Here is a 23,924-nt window from a genome sequence, read left to right as displayed (position 1 = left end):
GCCACCTCCCGGGCACAGGTATGACAGCCTGTGCTCCGACACCTGCATTACAAGCAGTGCTGCTCTGGGCTTCCAGACACATTATCCGTCCTCACATACTGTACTACATTTTAGGAGACTACTTAATGCACCGTGCCTGGGAGATAGATATGACCCGCAAGTGCTGTGAGTATACTCTCAATACCAGTACCAGTCCTATTAAGGAATTTTTTACACCATTTTCCTCCAGCTTATTCCCTCCCTGTCAGCTGGGACGCCGGCATTTACATTCAACTAAGAGAGTGGAAATTAGCTTTTAAACTGATAACTTGTTTAGAATACTACCTGAGTATACTGTAATGTGCTAGGCTTATGTATTTTCTCTAGAGAACATACATTATTGTATTTTATTTATTCCTTGGTTTCATTAATTTCATCATGCTACTTAGGATGTATTGTGTCCGGTTAGACTATTAGAAATAAACCTTTTATACATGAGCACGCACTGACCTTTATTCCGATCTGATCGCAGTACAAATTTGTTTGGAAAATGGTCAAAACCATGTGCACTGCAGGTGGGGCAGATGTAACATGTGCAGAGAAAGTTAGATTTGCGTGAGTTATTTTGTTTCTGTAAATACTGGCTGCATTATTTTTACACTGCAATTTAGATTTCAGTTTCAACACACCCCACCCAAATTTAACTCTCTCTGCACATGTTACATCTGCCCCACCTGCAGTGCACATGGTTTTGCCCATTTTCCGAACAAATTTGTACTGCAATCAGATCTGAATAAGGGCCACTGTGTGATCTGTGAAGGCATTGCATTTATATTGCATTATACTTTTTCATTTAATTGGATAAGTTTAGTACTATATACTAAAACACATAATATTTATATACACTATACAGTATCATATTTATTACACCAGTTGCTATGATCTACTTCCTTTCTTTTATTCTTATTGACCTTAGTGCTGTCGACCTAATGAACGTGTACCAGCTCTTAAACCAATGTGGAATATTAATTGTAATAAACTAGTATGTAGGCCTCACCATTACATCTCCTGCTTAATATGGCGTAAAATAATGATTTTCAGAGCAAAGGATAAAATACTGGGCCCTTTTGAGCAATATCGTTCACTATCTTGTCTAGTGTGTACATACCGTTGACAACTTGAAAAGTTCAGATGAGGGAGGTCCTCATTAACAAGGGCCATGGTCCCCCGCTAGTATCGGCAAGTGTATATGCCCCCACTGTGGACAATATTGCCGGGTACACACATCATGTAGTGTATACCTGTCTTAAGTGAAAATAGAATAGATTCAAATATTGACATTGCAGCTAAATTTAGGGTCCAAAGAGGAGATTTTAGATGAGTTTGGGGTCCCAAGAGGAACTTGGTTAAATATGCTCAGCTCTCTCATGCATGAACACAGTTAAGAACTATAAAACGCAATACAGACATCTAAGCTAAAAAATTCCTTCTAATTTAGGGCGAGATGTATCAAACGGAAAATGCGGTAAAACCCCGGTTTTACCGCATTTTCCAATGTACCAAATCGATACCGCATTGAAGGGTATCGCCACCTTTGGGTGGCGATACCCTATAGAAGCCTATGGGCTTCTTTTCGCCGCCCGCCGCCTCCGACGCAAACCCGCCGCCTCGCCGACCCCCCCTCTGGCTTACCTTCCTGAAGGGTCCTCCTGGACCCCGGAAGGTAAAGCCCTCCTCCCCCTAGTGAAGCAGCCGGACATCCTTCCGGCTGCAGGGGGGAGGAGGAGGCGCCGGGGACAGCATGCTTAGCTGTCCCCGGCATGAGGGGAGAATCAGGCGGCAGGGAGATGACCCCCCGCACACCAGAGTACAGGTATTGCGGGGGGCCTCTGTCACCGTACCGCGATGCCAGCCGTATATGTTAGTACATATGCGCTGGCATCGCGGCGGGGGGGGGGGGGGGGGGCGGCGAAGGGCGGCGATGTATTTTAATACATCCCGCCCTTAATGAACTAAATAGCTTTTCACTGAATTGTTAGGGGAGGAGCGCCTTACAATTCAATTTCCCTTCGATGTGGAACGAGTAGGAAAGAAATACATTCTTCATAAATGATGCGGACTGCTTTGGAGAAGTAAATACCTAGAAATAAGTGCAAGGAACCAACAAAACAAGCAGCTTGCATATGACCAGAGTTTACTGCATGTCAGGACTACCAATTATAGCGAGAGGCTATCTGTAAATGCGAGAGATGGCATACAAAAAAAAATCATTTTTCTAAATTATAAAAATTGTCTGATACAGGTGGAGTATTCTTTATCCAAACATCTGTTATTATTCTGAAAACCATAGTTTCCAGAATGTCCTTTTTTGTTAAAAACCTACTGGGGACATTATATGTAACTGGCCCAAAATATGTGCAAGAAAATGATTGCTTGGCATTAAAGGTCAGTGTCGGAGATTGTGCACAAACTTTGTTTCATGTTTTAAAACCTTGTTTCATGCACAAATAAAAATGTATTTGTGTGTATTTCATGTGTTTATACAACATAAATGCAAGATAATTGAAATATAAACATTCTCCAAAATACGTGATAATCAGTTATCCAAAATTCTTCTGGTCCCGAGCATTTTGGATAAGGGATACTCAACCTGTACAAAGGAAGAGGAGAAACTTTATTTATATAAAACTTAATGCAGAAGCGTATTTTTGGCTTATCTAAATTATGCCAGGTCCTCAAGCTTATTACGGATGTATTCACGGTGTATGCATAAGTAAATTTGGCTAAACACTGGAAAGAACCAGTTAGAACTTCCATTTCACACATGGAAACATTATTGAAGAGTTACAAAATCATAAATTACTTACATAGTGGCTGTCAATTCACGTAAGACAAGATACAGGATGTTGGATACAAAGGGCCAAAATCAGGAGTAGATGCTGTAAGAGAATGCAATGTGTGAATAAGCTTAGCAGATTTTCAACTGCACATTAATTGTACAGGCAAAACTAAAAGCAAAATGAATTAATGAGCACATAAAAAAGGGGAAGAATAAAACTGACCAGCGTGATGTTGGTTTGACAGCAGCAGAACATACATAAAAAAGGTAGTCTGATATCCAGTCTGCTTCAACAATGATTTCATTTCAATTTCGCAATTCACAATAAAATAAAAACCTCCAACTAAACAGATAGAGAAGCAGCCACACAATTGTGTTTCAGCAATTAACATACAATCACATACGCTACATGAGGGGGAAGTAATAGTAGGCAACAAGTTGGCTATTCGCCATCATTAGCACTAACCATTATACCAGAGGTTTACTTATCTGAAAAATACATGGTATGGCTGCAGATCTAGGATGGAATTGAATGTTGCTATGTGATCACTGCACTCTCTCAGGGCATGATTCAGAATCGATCATACGGCTGCGAACTCACAGCGTAGGCGATTGTCGAACATTGGCACTGGTATGCTGTGCACGAGCCATCTGTACAAAGTGAAAATCGCTGGCTGCTCGCCGGATGATTGACACTCTGCAGCCGTTTGTGTGTGTGTGTGTGTGTGGGGGGGGGGGGGGGGGGGTAACCGTGCATTTTCTGGGAGTTCCCCAGAAAACACTTGCGTTCCACAGCCATTGGGAAGGAGGGCCTACGACGTCATCAGCTGCCTCTATCTCTCCACAGCCATCGCAGCGCTGAGTAAGTCCTGACCTACTCGGTGCTGCAAACAGAGGGGAAAACCATTAGATGGTGAGTGATTGTGAATGGTTTTCCACTCATGCCTGCAACTGCATTCGCACCTGGGCAGAGGGAGTACGTTCGGCGGAGCGGCATTTACCTGAGAAACGCAGAGAACTCGCAGCTCAGCCATCAGATCTAAATAGAGCCCTCAGTCAGAACTACCCTCTCCTCAGTGCTCCTGCCTTCACTAGCCATAGCAATGAGATCTAATCTAATCTTACAAATGTTTCTTTTCTAATACTTTAAAAGGTTATCATTTTAGTTTGGAATCTTTGTGCAGTTAATCTACTGACCGGCACAGCTACGCTACCTAAATGGAAGCACCATTGTTCGTATTACACCTCTGTTCCATCTACAAGTCGGGTCACACCCGGGATTTTGTACCAGCCTCCAACCCAGGTGCGACCCGACTTGTGAACACTTTTCCATCAGAGTCCCCAGCCAGCATAATGCCAGGGGGATGACGATATCGGGAGGTAGGACCAGGGCAGCGCTTGGAGATGAGAGCTCTCCCAGCGCCGGCTTTTGTATTGCAGCGCATGGGACCCGGGTCGGTTACCGATTTACACTGCAGAGTGACCCGGGTTGAACCGCTGTTCAACCCTGGTCGCTAGCCTGGTCTCACAACCTGGGTCATTTCAACTGGCAGTGTTTCCACCTGCCTAAAGTCCTTGTGCACTCCTGTGCAAAAACCCGGGATACTTAGCTTAGTGGAAAAGGGATATACGTTTCTATAGTTGTAGCTATAGGTTTGGAAACTCTTCCTAATAAATTGCTACAAAGGCTTATTGCATACATAGCTCCACACAGCTCAGAATCTTCAAAAGCTCAACATACAGGACAATGTGTGACAACCAGTGAGCAAAAGCTAAATATGATTAACACATTACATACAGTAGTTACGTTAGGAAGGTTTAAAAAATAAATAAAAAAGACATTCTTCCATTAAATTCAACCTATCTTTTAAAATGATACTATATTGTCCTTTAACGCATACCTTGCCTCGTGCCCCAGACAATTATTTAGCTAAAAATGTGTCTAAAGGTGCCCATACACGGTGCGTTTGAACTGTGCGATGCGCGCTCCCGCAGGCATCTCATAGCACAGTATAAAACGTATGGGCTGCATATACTTTTTGTACTGCCCTCGAATGCGATGCGATCCAGCCCATATTGGGTGCGATTCTCGCAGTGTGTATGGGCACCTTTACCCTTTTTTTAAACATATTAATTGAATCACTCATCACAACCTTTCTGGCAGAAAATTCCAAATTTTAACTGCCCTGACTGAGGAATCCTTCATTGAGTATGGAATCTCCTTTCCTCTAACTTTAGGGGATGGCCGCATGTCCTGTGCATAGTAAGCACTGTTAGCACATTACAGTGAGCATAGACAAATCAGCAAAGAGTCAAATGGATATGCTTAATAGAGCAAAAGGGAGGACACCGTTCTGCCTGTGAGAAAGTCATACAATATCAGTCTTCCACAACAGAAAGCCACATCATTCTTACCAGTACAGGGTCAGGCAGTGCAGTGCTCCGAGGCTTATCCCAGAAAGTGCATTAATGCACTCCTGAACCACCTGGTTCCCCTAACAACCTGTCCCTGCTCCCTGGTGATGACATTTGTTTTCCATCCACTATAATTCTTATGCAATTTTTCAGTTTGTCTTTAGCCGGCTGAATGCACATGACATGCTGTAAAAGTACAGTTGTGTACTCTCCTAGAACATCCAGGAGACTAGCATTCTCTCCAGAGCAGGAAACTGCCCCTACATAGTTTATCTGTGGCACGGCAGGCATGGGTATGACACAAATTATATCATAAAGCCACGCTACTTAAGTAATGCAGAGCAGCAGTAGTGTGATGATGCAATAATACATGTCATCATCTGTGTTACAGACATGTGTGAGGCTTGCAGGGACATGCAGGGTCTGTCATACTGCAGAGTTTTGACAATAAGGGTTAGATTGATGAATAAGGGTTTATTCATAACATTAATATCTTCTTGTATTATTCTTATTTTTTTATTCAAAACTCACAAAAATGTCAGCATTTGTGGCAATACAGGACAATACGAGAGGCAAGGTAGAAACAGCTCAGCATCACCTCTGATAGGCAGGCTGGGGGTCATCATCAATGTTTTAAAACCAGTGATGGTCTCCAGCCAATGGCAAATAATTTTACAATCGATAACGGAGATACAAATGGTCTCCTGCCATTGATGGTAGCAGATCACTTCTACAGTGCTGCACTGTGTGTAAGAGCCAAAAGTGTTGCAGGGCTGCCGACTGACAGCTGAGCCTCTCAAATGCCAGCACACTGTATGCATGTGACACACATACAGGGTGCAGAGATGACTATGACCTGCCTCACTTTATAGCCAACATGACAGACTCACCCGTCCATTGGAAGCCCTGCACTGGCCCCGGCTCTGCCAACCTACACTTCTCCCCAGGCCTCAAACCAAGGTTACACCGTCCGTGCTGATGGTAGCCATTGATGGAGGGTGCTGATGGCCATCCCCAGGGTCAGATCTGATCACAGTACAAATTTGTTCTCAAAATGGGCAAAACAATGTGCACTGCAGGTGGGGCAGATGTGACATGTGCTGAGAGAGTTAAATTTGGGTGGGGTGTGTTGAAACTGAAATCTAAATTGTAATGCAAAAATAATGCAGCCAGTATTTACCCTGCACAGAAACAAAATAATTCACACAACTCTTATGCCTGGTACACACCAGGACGACTAGGGCCCGATCCCCTCAATCTAGATCCAATTCCGACCAATTGGATGTAGATTGTGTGCTGATTGGGCCCTTTTCTGTCCTGGTGTGGACCGATACCGATCCGATGGCGGTCCCGCGGGTCGGACGGTCGTTATTCAGATCCTACCTGCTGCAGGTAGGATCTGAATAACAACCATACAGCCGGGTGCGGGTCGCCATCGGATCGGACCCGCTCACGGTGCACATCGTGAGCGGGTCGTGCCCCCCCGCATCATCATGAGCGGGTCTGCAGAAACACTGACGACCCGCTCACAATGTGCATCGTGAGCGGGTCGTCGTGGTGTGTACCCCACATAACTCTCTCTATACATGTTACATCTGCTCCACCTGCAGTGCACTTGGTTTTGCCCATTTTGAGAACAAATTTGTACTGCGAACAGATCTGAATAAAGAGCCAAGGTCTGGATCTGAGTCATGAAGCAGCCAATAAAACAGAGAAAACAAGGGGTAATGGAGGCATCCATCATTGCAGAAGGGGGGTAGTGGTTGCCTTGAGCTCTAATAGACACCTCAGACAGGTGACTAGTCCAGGTCGGAGGGCTTTTAGAGCACTATAACAGGATATGGGGTTTCCCTGCAGAGTCCAGTAGCTGGCACCTTGTCAGTTCAACCAGGGATGTTCATCACCCATCTCAGATTGGGGCAGATGTATTAAGCCTTAACAAGAGATAAATGCAAGGGGGATAACGAGAGATAAATGTCCAGCCAATCACCTGCCAACTGCCATGTTACAGGCTGTGTTTGAAAAAAGTCAGTAAGGAGCTGATTGGCTGGACTCTCCTGATCACCCTTGAGTTTATCTCTTGTTAAGGCTTAATACATCTGCCCCATTTTTCCTAACTTTTTTTATAGTCAAGAGGATGTAAAAACAACGACTGCGGCAATTTGTTTATTAAATATCGAATTTAATTGTATTACATTATTTGGTACTTGTTTCCTAGCACGGCCACAATCGTGAGTAATCGTGTCCCTTACTTAAGGGACACGATTACCCACGATGGACCCGATTTCTTTTGAAATCAGGTCCATTTTGCCGGCTAGGATAAAATATCGGGGGCATCGCGTCGGTCGGGACCATTAACATTGGTCCCGACGCGACCGACGCGATGCCCCCGATATTTCCATAGACTTCAATGTTAAAAAATATTTTAACATTGAAATCTTGTCGGGAAAGGTAAAATATCGGGGGCATCGCGTCGGTCGGGACCATTAACATTGGTCCCGACGCGATGCCCCCGATTTTTGCATAGGATTCAATGTTAAAAAAAATGTTAACATTGAAATGGTGTAAAAATGTCAAAAAATTTGAAATGGGTCCATATGACCCATTTCACATTATAGATGTCCCCGTCGTCGCCCCACGATAGACGCCAACCCGAAGCGTGGCGAGCGCAGCGAGCCCGCGAGGGGCGGCGGTACGCGTCCTCTGACCTTTTCATGCCCTACTATCCACTAGGGCGTGGAGTGAGAATAGAATAGTGTGGCGAGCGCAGCGAGCCACCGAGCCCGAAGCGTGGCGAGCGCAGCGAGCCCCGCGAGGGGACGCGGATACCTTCACAGTTATACGCGTCCCCTTGCGGGCTTCACAGGTGTCCGTGGCGACGCGGACACCTGTGAAGCCCGCGAAGGGACGCGTTTACCTGTGAAGGTATCCGCGTCCGCTCGCCACACTATTCTATTCTCACTCCACGCCCTAGTGGATAGTAGGGCATGAAAAGGTCGGAGGACGCGTACCGCCGCCCCTCGCGGGCTCGCTGCGCTCGCCACGCTTCGGGTATGCGTCTATCGTGGGCTGCTGTTTACGCGCTTCAATTTGGGGGGGTTGGGAATTTTTTTCATTGAATACAATGTAAAATTGGGTCCCAGGGACCCAATTTACATTGGATTCAATGAAAAAAATCGGGTCAAAAATCGGTCGGTTGCGTCGATCGCATCGCATGCGACCAAATCGCATGCGATGCGATCGAACCCGATTTTTTTCAGCACGACCACCCCGATCTTAATCGGTGTGGCCGTGCTAGGAAACAAGTACCCATTATTTACTTATCGTGGCTTCTTTATCCAGTTTATTTGAAATATCATGGTTTTTTTTTATTAAGGAATCACCACATTTAGACCCCTAGGGTACTTTTTCCTCCAGAGTCCAAAAATATAAATCAAACGACTTTGCCGTGCATAACGCAAAGACGCCCTTTTTCAAACAGAATTAAAATTGCTAGGTTAAAAAAATAAAATATATAAAAACACATACACATGACAATAGACATCCTAATTTTGCTTTAGATACTTAATACAAAGGTATGCATTAACTACCACACAAAAATATCAGCATGGTACTCTTTTTTTATAGTGAAGAAAAAAAAAATCATGAAGTGGACATTCAATTACTTATAGTACTGCATACATAATTAACACAAGACACCATGAAATTTTGTAACCCCCCCAAAAAAAACACCTTTAACATAAGTCTATAACTTAAATTCACAGTAACATTACTATTCCCTTGTTTGGAATCTATTGAAATGGTCTGTCATTTTCCTTAAAGTGACAGAAAAAAAGTGTCACTTTAGGGGTGAAATGCGTCAGGGAAACTTCATTGTGAGGACCCTCAATTGTTACCCCTAAGTTATTGCTCAGCGCTCATGTAGCGTTACATCGGATCCCCCCCCCCCATTGTTCACGGAAAGGCGGAGAACAACTAGCCGTCAATTGTACTCATGCCGGGCAGCCTCTGCAGATGAACACAGAGGGAGGGCCACCCAGTGTTTTGAAATGTTTTTTTCAAATTCTGTTGCCTGCCGCTGACTACCGCTGCCCGCCAGCCCTGCTGAAAAGCAATTCACTACAACACTGACAGTCCTCTTCGGGTGCTGTAAAAAAAAGCACTTGTGCGCCAAAAGATGTGATTAGATGCAATGGGACATAGCATTGCGATGTCGGATTGCATATGTGTATGGGCACCATTGCTAAGAGACAACTGGAACTTATTAATAAGAAACGTATGACATTCCTTCATCGTACATATATGTTTTATTGTATACTGTTAAGATTTCGTTTGTGTTAAAAGATGTTTAAAAATGTGGCGACATTTTAACCCCTTCCCGACATTTGACGTACATTTACGTCATGGCCGGGATGTACTTCCCGACACATGGCGTAAATGTACGTCATGGCTTTAAACTGTCACCGCGTCTATAGACGCGGTGACAGTTTAAACATGTCTGCTGTCCCTGACAGCAGACATGTCCCTGCATGCCCAGGGGGGGCTGCGATGCCGCCCCCCCGTCGGCGATCGCTGTGATTGGCTGTTCAGTGTGAACAGCCAATTACAGCGTTTTCTGTGTCACCGGCGAATAACGTTCGCCGGTGACACAGGGATCGGTGGTGATTGGTGCTGTAAAGTACAGCACCAATCACCACGGGGTGTAAGGGTGACACTGGTGTCACCCCACCCGCCCCCAAAGGCCGTGATTGGTTCGTCGGACCGACGAACCAATCACAGCCATGGAGGGTGATTTAAACTAACGGTGACTGCACTGCAGACGCCATTCCGGTCTGGAATTGCGTGCAGTGCGGTCACCGTGCCTATCTGCCGCGATATACTGACCTGATCCTTGCAAACACTTACCTGATCACTGCTTGTAGCGTTCCTGGATCTTGTTACTTCTTGTGACTTCCTGTGTTGTGCTGTGCTGTGTTGTGCTGCTGCAGTGTGTTCGAGTTATAGATAGAGAGATAGAGAGAGAGAGATAGAGAGGGCTAGTGACAGAGAGTGCTATATTTTGTGCTGCTGCAGTGTGATAGAGTTATAGATAGAGAGATAGAGAGAGATAGAGAGAGATAGAGAGAGATAGTGACAGATTGTGCTATATATTTTTTATATATATACAGCTGTACTGCGTGTGCAACTGACTGCTGCCCCCCCCTTTTGTGCTGATCAGTATAAATTAACTGATCAGCAACTTTTTGGGGGCGCAGGTTTTTTTTTATATATATACCTGTCAGTGGTGCTGCTGCTGCAGTGTCATAGAGTGATAGATAGTGAGAGATAGTGATAGAAAGTGCTATATTTTGTGTCTGCTGCCCCCCTTTTGTGCACCCCCAGCAACTTTTTGGGGGTGCAGGGGTTATTTTTTATATATATATAACTGTCAGTGCTGCTGCTGCAGTGTCATAGAGTGATAGATAGAGAGAGATAGTGACAGAGAGTGATAGAGAGTGCTATATTTTGTGTCTGCTGCCCCCCTTTTGTGCACCCCCAGCAACTTTTTGGGGGTGCAGGGGTTATTTTTTATATATATAACTGTCAGTGCTGCTGCTGCAGTGTCATAGAGTGATAGATAGAGAGAGATAGAGAGAGATAGAGAGAGATAGAGAGAGATAGTGACAGAGAGTGATAGAGAGTGCTATATTTTGTGTCTGCTGCCCCCCCCTTTTGTGCTGATCACTATATCTGAGGTGATCAGCAACTTTTTGGGGGTGCAGAGGTTTTTTTTTATATATACCTGCCAGTTGCACTGTCAGTTGCACCAAAGGTTGTGCACCTGCTGCCCCTCACTGGTAATCAGTGTCGCATCACTGATCACCTTTTTTTTTTTTTTTGAGGGTGCTGTGGGGTCTTTTTTTAATTTTTTTTGATCAAATTTTTTTGATCAAATTCCTGTTGCCTTTGAGCGCTGTTCAGTGACGGACGTTACTGACCAACATCTGTGCTCAATTTTTGGCGCAGGACCTTTTTTTTTTTTTTTTCTGCACTACATACACACTACATTGAAATAAAGTTTGTACCCCCCCTACACTATACACGTGTTGAAACATTTCACTACCAGAAACACAAAAATAAAAATGTCATCCCAAATGTCATCCCAGTCATCCAGAAGAATGTATTCAGCGGAGGAGGCATATGCCATGCTTGCCTCTGACTCTGACACAGCCAGTGAGGCAAGCGGGGAATTTGAAGGATTCATTTTAAGCTCCTCTTCCTCCTCTAGTGATGAGGGACCCCCTCAAAGACGCCCCCGTAGAGCAGCTGAGACCCCCCCCCAATAATTGATCTCGTATGGACCCCACCACCAGACAATTTTGAGCCCCAGGTTCCTGAGTTTTTGGCCATCCCAGGAATCCAATTTGATTCCACAGGTCTCAGAGAAATTGACTTTTTCAAATTATTTTTCTCTGATGATTTTATAAATTTAATGGTGGACCAAACTAATTTATATGCCCACCAGTTTATTGCTCAAAACCCCACGTCATCATTTGCTAGGTGGACCCCTGTAGATGCAGTAGAGATGATGACGTTTTGGGGTCTGGTGTTTCATATGGGCATAGTAAAAAAGCCAGAAATTAGGCAATATTGGAGTACAGATGTTCTGTACAGCACCCCACTTTACCGTATGGCCATGACCCGGACTCGTTTTGAGTTAATCCTTAAATTTTTGCATTACAACGATAATGCACAGTGCCCACCCAGAGATGATCCCACCTTTGACCGGCTATTCAAAGTCAGGCCGGTCATTGATAACTTCAGTGCCAAATTTGAAGAGATGTACATCCCAGATAAATTCATTTGCATAGACGAGTCCCTTATACATTTTAAAGGAAGGGTTAAATTCCGCCAGTACCTTCCCTGTAAGAGGGCAAGGTATGGCATAAAAATGTATAAGCTGTGTGAAAGCACCTCAGGGTACACTCACAGGTTTAGGGTATATGAAGGGAAGGATTCAAGAATTGAACCGCCAGAATGCCCCCCCTCCCTCGTAGGTGTTAGTGGAAAAATTGTCTGGGATTTAGTGCACCCCTTCCTGGATAAAGGTTATCACCTCTATGTGGATAACTTTTACACCAGCATCCCCCTGTTTAAGGCCCTTGGTTCAAGAGGTACAGCAGCTTGCGGTGCTGTGCGCAAGAACCAAAGAGGCCTCCCAAAAACGCACATTGCCCAAGTAATGAGAAGGGGTGAAAGCAGGGGAATATGCACCGAAAATATGTTGTTGGTCAAATATAAGGACAAGAGGGATGTCCTTATACTGACAACAATTCACGGAGACAGTACCACCTCCGTCCCTGTACCCACACCTCAAAACCTAATTGTATCCTGGATTACAATAGGTACATGGGCGGAGTGGATCTTTCAGATCAGGTACTGAAGCCGTACAGTGCCCTGCGGAAAACAAAAATCTGGTACAAGAAGCTGGCCGTGTATATCATCCAGATGGCACTGTATAACGCTTACGTGCTATTCCGTTCTACCAGCCAGAGGGGGACATTTATGCACTTTCAAGAGGAAGTCATAAAGGGCCTAATATTTGGGAACCAGCAGGCAGAGGGCCCCAGTACTTCTAGTACTGGCCCCCGTATTGTACCAGGGCAGCATTTTCCTGATGAAATCCCCTCCACTGGAAAAAAGGGCAGGACACAAAAAAGGTGCAAAGTTTGCTATAAAAAGGGAATAAGAAAGCAAACTATTTTCCAGTGTGACACTTGCCCCGACAAACCCGGCCTATGTATAAAGGAGTGTTTTAAAATATACCACACATCTATGGATTATTAGGTTCATAATTTCACCGTGCTTCGGGGGTCTTGCTAATGCCACATAGCACCCACCATTCATTCCACCAGAATCTGAGCCGCAAAATCCAAAAATCACTCCTTCCCTTCTGAGTCCTGCCATGCACCCAACTGGTATTTTTTGGTCACATGTGAGGCATTGCCGTACTCTGGAGAAATTGGGGCACAGATTTTGGGGTGCTTTTTCTCCTTCATACCTTGTGAAAATGAAAAATTTTGAGCCAGAACTGCATTTTTGTGTAAAAAAATGTAATTTTTCATTTTCACTGCCCAGTTGTATCAAAATTGGTGAAACCCCTGGGGGTTTGAAATGTACACTATACCCCTAGATGAATTCCCTGAGGGGTGTAGTTTGCAAAATGGGGTCACTTGTGGGGGGGTTCCACTGTATTGGTGCTTTGTGGGTCTTGCTAATGCGACATAGCACCCACCAACATTCCACCAGAATCTGTGCTGCAAAATCCAAATATCACTCCTTCCCTTCTGAGTCCTGCCATTTTTTGGTCACACATGAGGCATTGCCGTACTCGGGAGAAATTGGGGCACAGATTTTGGGGTGCTTTGTCTCCTTCATTCCTTGTGAAAATGAAAAATTTTGAGCCAGAACTGCATTTTTGTGTAAAAAATTTAATTTTTCATTTTCACTGCCCAGTTGTACCACAATTGGTGAAACCCCTGGGGGTTTGAAATGTACATTATACCCCTAGATGAATTCCCAGAGGGGTGTAGTTTGCAAAATGGGGTCACTTGTGGGGGGCTTCCACTGTATTGGTGCTTCGGGGGTCTTGCTAATGCGACATAGCACCCACCAAAATTCCACCAGAATCTGAGCTGCAAAATCCAAAAATCACTCCTTCCCTTCTGAGTCCTGCCATGCACCCAACTGGTATTTTTGGTCACATGTGAGGCATTGCCATACTCGGGAGAAATTGGGGCACAGATTTTGGGGTGCTTTTTCTCCTTCATACCTTATGAAAATGAAAAATTTTGAGCCAGAACTGCATTTTTGTGTCAAAAAATTTAATTTTTCATTTGCACAGCCCAGTTGTATCAAAATTGGTGAAACCCCTGGGGGTTTGAAATGTACACTATACCCCTAGATGAAGTCCCTGAGTGGTGTAGTTTGCAAAATGGGGTCACTTGTGGGGGGGGGTTCCACTGTATTGGTGCTTTGGGGGTCTTGCTAATGCGACATAGCACCCACCAAAATTCCACCAGAATCTGTGCTGCAAAATCCAAATATCACTCCTTCCCTTCTGAGTCCTGCCATGCACCCAAATGGTATTGTTTGGTCACATGTGAGGCATTGCCATACTCGGGAGAAATTGGGGCACAGATTTTGGGGTGCTTTTTCTCCTTCATACCTTATGAAAATGAAAAATTTTGAGCCAGAACTGCATTTTTGTGTAAAAAATTTAATTTTTCATTTTCACTGCCCAGTTGTACCACAATTGGTGAAACCCCTGGGGGTTTGAATAGTACATTATACCCCTAGATAAATTCCCAGAGGGGTGTAGTTTGCAAAATGGGGTCACTTGTGGGGGGGTTCCACTGTATTGGTGCTTCGGGGGTCTTGCTAATGCAACATAGCACCCACCAACATTCCACCAGAATCTGAGCTGCAAAATCCAAAAATCACTCCTTCCCTTCTGAGTCCTGCCATGCACCCAAATGGTATTTTTTGGTCACATGTGAGGCATTGCCGTACTCGGGAGAAATTGGGGCACAGATTTTGGGGTGCTTTGTCTCCTTCATTCCTTGTGAAAATGAAAAATTTGGAGCCAGAACTGCATTTTTGTGTAAAAAAATTAATTTTTCATTTTCACTGCCCAGTTGTACCACAATTGGTGAAACCCCTGGGGGTTTGAAATGTACACTATACCCCTAGATGAATTCCCTGAGAGGTGTAGTTTGCAAAATGGGGTCACTTGTGGGGGGGTTCCTAACTTTTAGCATCTTATGGTGCCTAGAAACCTACATGGTGCCTAAAAAATAATCTCATAAAAAGGAGGCTCCAAAATCAAGTAGGTGATCCTTCTATTATGAAGCCTGTGGTTTGGTCAACGTGCACACTAGGGCCACATATAGGATATTTATGAAAACAAAAGAATTGGGGGAATCAATTTTTAGTCACATTTCTCTAGTAAAATCTACTGTGTTCCTTAGAAAAATGTATTAAAATTGCAAATCTGCAAAAAAAATTAAATTTTGAAATTTCACCTACACTTTGTTTTAATTCCTGTGAAACACCCAAAGGGTTAACAAACTTCCAAAATGCTGTTTTGAATACTGTGAGGGGTGCAGTTTTTGAAATGGCATCATTTATGGGGGTGTCTCACATACAAGTCCCTCAAAGTCACATCAGAACTGAACTGGTCCCTAAAAAAATCAGTGTTTGAAATTTTCTTGAAAATTTGCTATTCATATTGTAAGCCTCCTAGTGTCCAAAAAAATTAAAAGGAAGCTGAAATAATGATGGAAACATAAAGTAGACATATGGTCCATGTTAGTTATTAACTATTTTGAGTGGTATGATTATTTGTCTCACAAGCAGAAAATTTAACATTTTGCAAATTGCTAAATTTTCCATTTTTTTTTTTACATTTTGGTATTTTTCACAAAAAAACACAGACTGTATCGACCCAAATTTACCACTAATTTGAAGTACAATGTGTCACGAGAAAACAGTCTTAAAATCACTGGGATAAGTAAAAGCAAAAAAAAGTTATCCCCACTTAAGTGATACATGTCAGATTTGAAAAAAAGGGCTCTGTCAGGAAGGCAAAAACATGCTGTGTCAGGAAGGGGTTAAGAACAGTTTAGGCCCATACACACTGGGCGATTTTGAGCTGAAAGCCATTAAAAACAGCAAGTTTGAGCGTCTTTCAGCTTAAAGCCGCCCAGTGTGTATGGCCCGGTGATCCAGGGCGTTCCCTCACCATTGCCAGGAAAGCCACTCATCTGTTGGAGGCCTTTAGGACGGCTTTGCATAGCGCTATGCAAAGCCTTCCTCCCCCTGCTCAGAGTGTATGCACTGAGGGGCTTTCCCCCCCAGCAATGATCGCTGTCCATTCACGCTGGGCATAATTGCCCAGTGTGTATGGACCTTTTGTATTTCACAGGCAGCAGTGCGCCATTTTGGTCCATAATCTATACTGTATTCTTCTATGTGATTAGATGTTTATAAACAGCTGCTCACCCACAATATTGCAGTGCGTAGACCTCCTTATGAAGTGTTCTGTCGCAACCAGCCCACTAGTGTCTATATTAAACTTGTGTGTAATGCTGTTCTTACGCATCCCCTGGTTAGAACTTTCCAGTCCCTGGGTAGCAAGTTTTGGGTCATCCAGGATGAGGTGCATTCTTGCAATGACTGCTTTTATTCGGTGCATTAATGACAAAAGACACAGTGGATTCAGGGACCTTCCTAAAATCCGCAAATCTTAAAACACTCATATCTTTGAATGAGCACCTTAAGATGATCCCCGTTTTAAAACTTGGTTAGCTCCTTTCCTTAGTAAGTGATCTAGCGCCTATCTGTTTTATAGCTTCATGAACACGTGTCTGCTGCAGGAGCACACCATTTCACTTGCTCAGGGGTGTCCATTCACTTTTGTCTACACAGTATCTACTACTAAAGCAGCACCCGATGACATATGGATACGCATGTAATGGAACCTGGGTTACGCTTTCAAAATATAATTCCATAGAAAACCCTAACCCTTGAATATCTATTCCAAAGAAGTTTCCACTTTTCCAGTAATAACTAATTGTATACACAACCTCCTATTTGTAGGACCCAAATCACACTTTAATTCAGCAAAAGTCCATCCCGCTTAAATTTGTATACATTATTTTGTGACTGCAGTCACTACAGAACCTCCTGTACCAGCAGCATCTGAGCCATGTAGCTTTCAGGATAGTTGTATACTTTTGCAAAGTGTGTGAAGCTTTTGTTCTAATTTAGGTTTGTAGCCAGAAGCATACAGTATGTATGGCAAGAGACCAGCCTGCTTGCAGTACCCTCCTTGCATTGTGCACTGCAGTAAGGTAATGGGACCAATGATAACATGAACCCTCATCTGTGGTGCAAGCTGAAGGAATGTGCAAATCTAGTCCTTTTATAGAAATCAGCAGCTGCGAGCCATGTTATCACCATCCATAGCCGCTGCCAGCATTGTGTAATAAAACAATAGAATAAGTCACACGTTTGCAGAAGTAACACAAACACTTTCTTAATACAACAGGTCAGTCATTAAATAATACACAGAAACTGGAAATGCAAATACACATTACCTAACTGCAGCCGGCAGCAGCCATGTTGCTGGAAAGAGGAATCACACGCAGGGGCTCCGGAGTGCTACAGCGGGCAGGATGCAGATCACCGCACGCTCAGCTATTAACCCTGCACGGCCCTGCACAGTGCACACAGCTGCAGCACCAGCCCACTCCTTGTAGCTGTGCGCGCCAGCCAGAAGTTACTGTGACCTATAGGGCTATAACTGCTGCATACAGGATAAGGTGGTGTGCTACTGCTATGCTATGCCGATAACTAAGGACTGTGACAAGTAGTAAAATAAAGCTTGCTAGAGACATCCTATGGAAGGGTTAAGTGTTTCAAGGATGTATTTATAATGACATCCAGTACTACTCCTGTGCGTGCGTTTCAGATGTCAGTATCAGCCCACTCCACCTATTACATGGCTCGGCTGGAGGGTGTAACTGCTGGAAGAAGGGAGAACACACGTTTTTATGTTTGATACTGTATCATTTTGTGACACCTTCTACTAAAATGAACGATGCACGTGTTGACTGTACAGGTTTCATTTATTACATATTACCAGAAACCTGCTGTATTTGGGCCTACACATGGCAGTGGCGGAGCAAAGCACGGAGATGGACACTTAGGTGACCCAGTATATGCCGGGTCAGTTACATACCCTCCAACTGTACCGATTTAGCCGGTACAGTACCGTTTTTTAATGGTCTGTACCGGCTAAATCGAACTGTACCGAATGTACCAATTTTTTAAAGCCGGCTCTTCCTTCTCTGGGAGTTGTAGTTCCAAGTGCTTGTTCAACGCTGGCTGCTCTAGTTCCTGCAGTGTGAGTCGTGAGGGGGGAGACTACGTCTCCCGAGGTGCCCTGCGGGGGGACTCAGCAGTCTCAGCGTGCCCGCCTCCCCCCTGCTAACATGGCTGTGGCCCTGCCGCCTGCCGGGGGTTCTGAGTCCACACACACGTGCGGAGGTGCCGCGAATGACAGGCGCTGCTATAACAGTGAGGATATGCCAGCCCTGCTCCCTCTTGCTGTGAGCCGAGAGACGAGCACTCATCCCTTCCGCTACCGCACATCGCCGGGGCGGGGACTGAGGCTGTGCTGGACTGGGGAAAGATAAGGTAGGCGGCAGTAGCAGGCTGTGTAAACTACACGATGTGGTATACATGAAGGCTGCAGCTTTTGTTTGGCTCTAGGACTGGCTGGCTTTAAAAAAAATAAAAAAAATATGCACATTCGGAAAGGGGGGTGACCACGCCCACTTTTACCCGTTAACACGCCCACTTTAACCCGTGGCCACACCCCCTTCCCGAATGTGTACCGATTTCTGCCGCACAGATGTTGGAGGGTATGCAGTTAAAGTATTATAGATAGACCAAATGTATATAAATAATAATAATAATGAAAAAAAAAATATATATATATATATATACATACAGGGGCGTCAACAGCAGTGTAGACCCCTGGGCATAGCAATGTATTGTGGCCCCTACCGATCCTCCAGCGGTAGGGGTGGGGGAAGCTTTGATGTCCCCCGGGTGGTAGGGGGTATTATATCAACCGCTCAGCATCTAGGGCCTGGATCAGTAATTTTCACTAATTACCCCTTTACTGCACAGATGGTGGGAGATGGGGTGGGAGAAGGGGGCATTGGGCTGAATGAAGGGGCCCTGATACATAACTTCCAGGGTGGTAGAGGATGTTTAATACGCAGAGGAGGGGTGTATAGTGGAGTGGGCTTATTATTCATCATTTTCCGGTGGGAGGACAGCTTGCTTGACTGCAGATATCTCCAGTTCCCAGAAATAGATTTCTTAGATTTTAACAAAAACAAAAACCAGAGGATCCCACCTACCAAATGGTATTGGGGACTAGGGGATCAAAAGTCAGGAGGCAGAGCAATCTGCCAACGAGTATATAAAACTACATACCAGGTGTGTGGAGCTGGAGCAGTAACCAGCTGCTGGAAGGCTGATATCTCTGGTTCTGGGAACAGTAGAGACAAGCTGCTAGTGTCCATCAAAGGGGGAGAGTCACAGCTTTTGAAACTTACCCTCAGAAAAACTCTAAAGGTGCCCACAGACGCTACAATTGTACTGTGCTATGCGTTTTTGACTGTACAATGGTTCTATACAATTTTTCTTCCAGCTTGCTATGAGATGAACCCATGTTTGTAATGTTAAATTTCAGATGTAGTCTAAAAAGTACGTGCAGCACGTACTTTTTTAGACATACAATATCGGGCTCCAGGGAACATAAACACCATCCAATAATTGTACATAAGATGCAATTTGTGCTTAAAAAGTACAAAACGCATTCGATAATTGTAGCGTCTGTGGGCACCTTTAGCCACACAGAACCTGAAATACACTGTATCTGACTGGGAAGAGCAATTAAGAGGCTTGGATGGGGACCACTGCTTTGAAGTCAGATATCTCCGGTTCCCAAGGGCCGATTTTTAAAATTCTTGTACCCATGGAAAGAGGGGACCCTCAGCTTTAAGCCTAGATCCCTTAGACTCCTGGGGGGGGGGGGGTTCTGGGTACTCAGAAACCCCCCCTGTGTGCGCTACTGCATGGAGCGATATTCAGGCATTTTCTGAGCAATTTTACATAATTTCACTAAAACCCCTTTCACACTTGCAATCGGGTCGCAAGCCGGGTTCTAATTTCCGGGTGCGACCCGGCTTGCAAGTGCTTTCACACTGGACACCCAACCCGGAATGAAGTCGGGCAGGTGGTGTCATCTGGAGGCTTGGCCGGGGTGGCGCTGGGAGATGTCAGCACCTCCCAGCGGCACATTTTCACTGCAGTGAACGGGATCTGGGTCACGCTGACCCGGAATAACCGTTCACACTCGCCGCATCCCGTGTCGATTCCGGAATCTACCCAGATCAGGACCTGGGTAGAAATCCCTGAATGCTGAACACGGGATGCAGTGATAAGACCCTTTCACACTGAGCTAAATCCCAGGTTGATGTGCGTTCATGTGCAAAAACCAGGGATATTTTTGCAAGTGTGAAAGGGGTATAAATCGCTCAGAAAATGCCGGGACTAAGTAAAAACTGGACCCGGATAAGACCCCGGAACACCGGACCTGACATAAAACTCTGCATTCTGGAGCTTGTAGTGTCCTGTCAGAGGGGTGTCTTGTCCACCCCACCCCACCTCAGACCTGACACTACAAGCTCCAGAATGCAGAGTCTGATGTCCGGTTCAGCATTCTGTGGTCTTGTCCGGGTCTGGTGTTTACCCATACCCGAAAATGCCGGAATATCGCTGTGTGTGGGGTACAGAGTGATGCAAATTCGTTATTAATCGGTCCGGCCCTGACAGATCTCTCAGCACACATTGCTGGCACATTGATGTATGCTTAGTGATCATGCTGAGTGAGTCGCTACGTGTGTAGGGGTCATAACTCCTGCAAGGTCCCATGGTGTCCCCTTCCCCAGGCATCCTTTATTGCTAAATGTCTACTGCTGCCAGCAGGGCCATATCAACAATGGGACATGGAGCTGCAGCTCCAGGCCTCCATGTAAAAATAGGCCCATCATGTGGGAGCCTAATATAGGGTCCTTGGATGGAGAACAATGGCTGCAGATTTTGATCTCTGTCAAAAAAACATCCCTGTGTATGAAGTACCAGCAGGTTTCTTTCTATATACTACACAGAGCCTACCACTCCCCTGCTGTGTCCATGTATAGGGCGGGGCTTAGACTGGATGACACATGCCCTAGATGCGCCTCACCTGATGCTGATTTTTGGCATATGCTGTGGTCTTGCCCACAGATCCGAGCATTTTGGGACGCGGTCTGGTCTGATATAGCTATTACTGAGCCCTCCGTCCCGGCCAATGAACTCAAGTATTGTATGTTTGCCCTTGACTTTGAAGAAACCATGTCGCCCTCAATATATAAATATGTTCTGTGTTTGACATCTCTGGCCAAGGTCCTTATCGCTGGGAAATGGTTCGATGTCACATACCCAAACATTTACAATTGGAGAGCCCTGGTGAACGAGGTTTCGGGTAATGAAAGATTCACCTATAGATCCAGAGGCTCGCTCACTCCTTACCTGAATAAGTGGAGTAGATGGACCTCCTCTAGATTTGCCTCGGCCATTGACATTCAGCAAAATCTAAACGGTCCTTGAGTCACCTGCTACCTGTGGCTACAATTATTGAGAAGTAATTCGCTCGCTGCCTTCCTCTTATTACACGATCTGGCTCTGCTTACGTATGAACAATAGGTACCTTAAGTTCCCTTTTTTTTTTTTTTTATTTATTTAGTTTCTTTCTTAGAGGTGGGGGGGTTATAAAGTGTTTTCACATAGTTTAAAGTTTACAAAAAATGGAAAAAAAAGTTTACTGTATACATTTTCATATGCACAGCACGAGGTATGCAGCTCTACAACTCGCCTATCTGATGTCAGGTCTTACTGAACGAATTTGACTCAAACACTGATGAAGAGAATTTAGCTCTGTTTATTGTTATTGATATGTACAGCTGTTATTACATCACTTTCTGTACTGTATGCTTGTGCTCCAATTCCATTCTTTGAAATAAAAATTACACAATTCAAAAAAAAAAAATAGGCTCATCATGACGGGATCCGGTCATTGGGTCACCACCAAGTAGGTCAACAAGCATTAGGGCGACACCACTATTGCAACATGCAGGTAGGTCGACATGACTTTAGGTCAACATAAGTCAATAGGGTTATTAGGTCGACATGGGGAAGGTCGACAGTCAAAAGGTCGCCACGGCTGTTTTTACTGTTTTTTGAACATGTGCCGACAGGCGGTATTTCAAGCACTACCACCCACTAGGGCATGGTGGGAGAATAAAATAGAGCGCCGAGTGTAGCGGTGCTACGTTTGAGTGTTTATGTTGACTGTGTCGACATTTGGGTGAAAAAAAAGCATGTTGACTTTTTCACTGTCGACCTTACCCACGTCGACCTAATGACCCTCTCAACCTTACCCATGTCGATCTAATGACCCTGTCAACCTTAATTCATATCGACCTAATGCTTGTCGACCTACTTGCTAGTGACCTAATGATCCATACCCCATCATGACAGTATGATGATCACCAGCTGGCCACATGGTTGGCTATAAATAATAAGTATTACACTTGCATTTCTAATTTACACATTTATGTACCTTTATATATATATTTAGGTTGACATTGGGGCTCTTAGCATATGGCTTCTACAGTACATGCCTAAGGTAGGTAAAACAAAATCCCCGTTAAGCGGAGGTTAATGCCAGCGGATATTTGAATGGCTGACAATGGTTAACATTAAAGGTAGACATTGACAAAAGCTCAACATTGACAAAAAGTTGACATGGTAATGGTCAACACATGAAAACGGTTGTCATGAGTTTTTCAAATTTTTGTACTTTTTCATACTTTACCATCCACGTGGACTCTGATTGGGCCTGAAATATTATGAGCAAAGCAAACCGTGTGAAGGTCACTATTTGAGGGACAACGTGCTTGGGTGTCAACATTGACACAAAAAAAATGAAAAACTTGTGTCAACATCATCATCGACCTTGTGCATGTTGACCTGACTGCAGGTATTGTCTGTGTGCTGATACACCCTCACCCTGACTTTTCGGGGCTATTTCATTACCACTGGTCAAATCCATTAGCCACAGGAAAATACAGTGAGGTCTTCAGGAATTGTTATTTTTACCTGACTATAAAGGCACAGTTTAGCTTGAAAAAGAAAGTAGGTTTTTATTTTTCTCTTTTACCTCTTACCAAGTTATGGTGGTGGTGTAGTTTTGTAGCTGAAGAAGTCTTGCTGCATCGGGAAAGCATGGCTAATCATCAGCCCAGTTGCAGCTGGTTGTTGGGTGCAACATAGTTATGGTGGGAGTAAAGCAGCCCATACACGCTGCGATGTGGGCTGTCTGATGTTTGCTTTGAGGTGCGCGCTCCCGTGGCACCTCATCGCACAGTACAAAAAGTATGTGCTTGCACATACTTTTTGTACTTAGTTTTCATCACATTGCATCACAGTGCATGCACAGGCAATGCAAGGTGATGTGATGCTTGCTAGGTAAGCACGGAATGCACGCCCGTATCGGGACGTGTATGGGCGGCAGTAGAGCTGAATACCCTAGTATTGGTTTTAGGGACTCATGTGCACATTACCTTTCATGCAATTGTTGTGGTTGGGTTTTGCATTGTTGGGCGCAGTACTGATTAGTTACTAGTGACTAGAATTTATTTGACACCATACAATTCTTTGTTTCTTATAAATAAATAGCAGACCTTTTTAACTCCCAAGTCTGTCTCTGTGTGTTTACTCTTAATTAAGTTTATTTATAGGTGCTACATCGGAGGCGCACCTCAGCTGTAAGAAGATAAGTTTTGCCTGAGCTCTATAAGTAGCCCTAACAATAGTTTTATAAGTAAAGTCACAGTTAGAACTCATGTTCACATGTAGCTTTGGACAAAAAAAAAATGTAAAGTGGTGATGTTGCCCATAGCCACCAATCAGATGCTGTCTTTCAATTCTCTACTGGATCCTAGAAAAATGATAGACAGAATCTGAT

The 23,924-nt window shown here is 44.4% G+C and overlaps 1 long non-coding RNA gene across 1 annotated transcript in view; it reads right to left on the bottom strand.

Annotated features, from left to right (window-relative positions):
* Positions 1-17,749, bottom strand: part of LOC146026992 (uncharacterized) — an 89,347-nt gene extending 71,598 nt beyond the window's left edge. The window contains exons 1-2 of the long non-coding RNA XR_014454616.1: positions 17,374-17,749; positions 2,847-2,918 (exon numbers count right to left, since the gene is read on the bottom strand). This is a non-coding gene — a long non-coding RNA (uncharacterized LOC146026992). The remainder of the gene's footprint in view (positions 1-2,846; positions 2,919-17,373) is intronic.
* Positions 17,750-23,924: the final 6,175 nt, after the last annotated feature.

This window comes from Crinia signifera, chromosome 1 (assembly GCF_055691185.1).
Source record: "Crinia signifera chromosome 1, ASM5569118v1, whole genome shotgun sequence".
Lineage (NCBI taxonomy): Eukaryota > Metazoa > Chordata > Amphibia > Anura > Myobatrachidae > Crinia > Crinia signifera.
This window is presented reverse-complemented; position numbering and strand designations above follow the sequence as displayed.